Raw genomic sequence first — 4,157 nt, 5'->3', positions numbered from 1 at the left:
AATAAGACAAGAGAAAGACATAAGAGGCATACAAATTGACAAAGAGGAGGTAAAATTATCCCTCTATGCAGATGACATAATAGTATACTTAGAAAACCTTAAAGACTCTGCAAGAAAACTACTGAACATAGTTGACCCAATTTAGCAAAGTGGCAGGATACAAGATCAACATACAAAAATCAGTTGGATTTCTCTACAGTAACAAAGAAAATGCAGAGCTGGAGCTAAGAAAAACAATACCCTTCACAATAGCTAATAACAAGATAAAATATTTGGGAGTAAATATAACTAGAAGCACAAAGGATCTATTCAAAGAAAATTATAAAACATTACTACAAGAAACAAAAAAGAGACCTGGAGAAGTGGAAGAATATCCCTTGCTCATGGATAGGAAGATTAAATGTTGTGAAAATGGCTATACTACCAAAGGCAATTTACATGTTCAATGCAATCCCAATACAAACACCAATCTTCAACGAGATGGAAAAGGCAATCTCCAGCTTCATTTGGAATGGAAAGAAGCCCTGAATAAGCAAAGAACTCTTTAAAAATAGAAATACTGTTTTCAAATTATTTCAAATCCTACTATACTGCCATGGTAGTTAAGACAGCATGGTACTGGTACAATGACAGATGTATAGATCAATGGAATAGAATTGAGAACCTGGAAATCAGTCCATCTATTTATGGTCAACTGATTTTTGACAAGGAGATGAAATCAGTTAGGTGGTGAAATGACAGCCTTTTTAACAAATGGTGTTGGCAAAATTGGAAAACTATCTGCAGAAGAATTAAGCAAGATCCACACCTCACTTCATATACAAAAACAAACTCAAGGTGGATCATGGCCTTGGACTATTACAAAGGACTATAAACTTCAGTAAAGAAAAGCTTGGATGAACTCTAGTAGTCCTAATCCACAACATAAACAGTCTTCCAAGAATCCTGGAAAAATTACAACCAGGAGGAGATAAAATAGATGAATGGGACCTTCTAAGAATCAAATTCCTATGAGCATCCAAAAACTTCTCCAACAGGGTAAAAAAGGAAGCCACAGACTGGGAAAAGGTGTTTGGTAATGGCATGTCAGATAAGGAACTTATATCTAGAATTTATAAAATACTTGAGCACTCACAACAAGAAGATAAAGGTTAACAATCGAATTGAAAAATGGGCACAGGATATGAACAGACACTTCATCAAAGAAGACATTCAGATGGCCAATAAGCACAGGAAATGCTCAAAATCCCTAGCTCTGAGAGAGATGAAAATCAAGACAACTATGAGATATCATCTCACCCCAGTAAAAGACTAGCAAAATTTAACAGAACAGCAAGCAACAAATGCTGGCAAGGTTGTGGAGAGACTGGAACCCTTATTCACTGTTGGTGGGAATGTGGCGCTTTCTCAAAAAGTTGCTAATAGAGATACCATTTGACCTAGCAATTCCACTCCTGGGAATATACCCTAAAGAGACCGTAAACGACATCCAAGCAGATATATGCACACCCATGTTTATCGTGGCTTTGTTCACAATAGCAAGGAGTTGGAAACAAGCTAAGTGCCCATCAACAAATGAATGGATAGTGAAGCTGTGGTTTATTCACACAATGGAATACTATGTTGCATTGAAAAATAAGGAATTCATGCAATATTATTCAAAATGGGTGGCCCTGGAGGACATTATGCTGAGTGAAATATCTCAGTCACAAAAGGACAAATACTACATGCTGCCACTGTTGTACAATGGGGCTGACTTCAGGATGTGGGTAAGACTGAGAAAAACTGGATAAATTATGTTTACTGTATTAAAGCCTATGAGGGAGGGAATAGTTTAAAAGTAATATATTTTAAGGCATTATTATTATTATAAGAGTCTGGAATGAGGGTTGTAGAGTGGAGTATACTCAGGGTGGGTTTGGGGGTGGGGGTGTGCGGGGAGATTGTGTACCAATGAAGGAGTTTTTCTTTTGCTTTTCAAGAAGAGGAGCGAACTAGGGATGGGGGTGGGGTGGGAGGGGAGAAATGCGCAACGATGAATGAATGGAACTGCAAAATCTCTGTAGATGTTCATTAAAATTAATTTAAAAAAAAAGACCAACGCTTCGAAAAATTAAAGAGAAGTCTTCCACATATAGATAGCAAAGGAAAATGAATGGACTAAAGTAACCAGCAACAGAAAAAGAAACACAGCAAAATGGCAACAATAAAACTGGCCTGTCAATGACCACTTTAAATGTGAAGGGCTTAATTACACCAAATAAGAGAAAAAGAACAGCAATAGAATGGATTGAAAAAAAAAAAAAGAAAAACAGAAGAAAAAAGTCATCAATATGTTGCCAACAAGAAACATCTCAGAAATGAGGATAAAGATAGACTGAAAATTAAAGGGGGGGGGGATTTCACGTAAATGGCATCTATAAGAAAGCAAAAGTGACAATACTAATCTTTAATAAATAAAAATAGACCTTAAGAGAAGAGGAAGCTTTGTAGGTGCTCTCAGGCACTCCACAGACACTACTTAGAGGGGGTGGAGGAGGGTTCTTCCCTGTCACCCTAGCTCTACATCTCACTCCATAGCAGTTCCTGAGACTGGTCCCAATCATATTATTTATATCAACCACCTCCACAAAAACATCAAGAAGGATCAGCTGAAGAAGTCCCTCTACACCATCTTCTCCCAGTTTGGCCAGATCCTAGATATTCTGGTATAGATGAGTCTGAAGATGAGGGGCCAGGCCTTTGTCATCTTCAAGGAGTTCAGCAGTGCCACCAATGCCCTACGCTCCATGCAAGGTTTTCCCTTCTACGGCAAGTCCATGCGAATCCAGTATGCCAAGACTGACTCTGACATCATTGCCAAGATGAAAGGCACCTTCATGGAGTGGGACCGCAAGTAGGAGAAGAGGTAACCCAATAGCTAGGAGACCCCAGGTGCCAAAAAGGCCATGTAGGGTGGGGCAACTGGCCCTGTGGTGGGGGCCATCCAGGAGCCTATGCCAGACATACCTCCTATGACGCGGCACCCCACATCATGTATCACATTCTGGGTCAGCCTCCCTACAAGCCACCATCTGGCATGATCTCACCACCAGCCCTCACACCCGGACAGATCCTGCCTGCAGCCATGCCCCCTCAACAGCTTATGCCGGGGCAGAGGCCACCTGCACAGCCTCTTTCAGATAACCCATCAAATCACATCTTGTTCCTCACCAACGTGCCAGAAGAGAACAACGAACTCATGCTGTCCATGCTTTTTACGAGTTCCCTGGCTTCAAGGAGGTGTGAGTGGTCCCTGGGCAGCATGACATTGCCTTGGTGGAGTTTGACAATGAGGCATAGGTTGTGGCCTCCCGTGACACCCAGCAGAGCTTCAAGATCACCCAGAACAATGCTATGAAGATATCCTTCTCCAAGTAATAGCACCTTTCCCCCATGTCTTCCCTTGGCCCTGTTTCTGGGTTGCCCTCTGTCCTTGGCTCACTACCTTGAAGGTAAGTCCCCCTCAGGGGACTCCTTTGAGCCCTGTGTGAGTGAATGGTCGCCATACAGCATTGTACCCAGAGTCTGTCCCCGTACATTGCAACTAGCATTGTAGGCAGGAATTAAAGTGGTTTTTTTGTGTTTTGGGGTTTTTTCCTGAAAAGAAAAAAATATCTTAGGATAAAAATCACTCTAAAATATAAGAAAGAGCTCAATATATATTATAAAATTACTAAAGACACAATAGATCAAGAAGACATAACCTTGGTTAACACATCTATGCAAAATACACAAAACAACAATTAACAGGTTGGAAGAAATAGACAGCACCAGAGCAGTAATAGGAGAGTTTAATAGATCACTCTCCACAAAGGACAAATCAACTAGAAATAAATTCAAAGATGTGAAAGAACTAAATTGTACAATTAGCCAACTCGACCTTGTAGACAAATTCAGGGTACTGCACCCAACCAAAGCAGTTAACTTTCTTCTGAATTGTACATGGCACATTCTCCTTAACTGACAATATATTAGGACACAAAGCAAGCCTCAGTAAATTAAAAACATTGAAATAATACAAAATATCTTCTCAGGGGAGTTCTGGTGGCCTAGTGGCAAGGACCTGCAACTACAATCCCAGAGGCGCACGGTTCAAATCCACCAGATGCTCTGCC

At 40.6% G+C, this 4,157-nt stretch overlaps 1 pseudogene; it reads left to right on the top strand.

Annotated features, from left to right (window-relative positions):
• The window catches only part of LOC102854929, a 32,891-nt pseudogene extending 29,471 nt beyond the window's left edge, over positions 1–3,420 (top strand).
• Positions 3,421–4,157: the final 737 nt, after the last annotated feature.

Source organism: Elephantulus edwardii, unplaced genomic scaffold (assembly GCF_000299155.1).
Source record: "Elephantulus edwardii isolate Elephantulus edwardi_28Jun2011 unplaced genomic scaffold, EleEdw1.0 scaffold00320, whole genome shotgun sequence".
NCBI lineage: Eukaryota > Metazoa > Chordata > Mammalia > Macroscelidea > Macroscelididae > Elephantulus > Elephantulus edwardii.
This window is presented reverse-complemented; position numbering and strand designations above follow the sequence as displayed.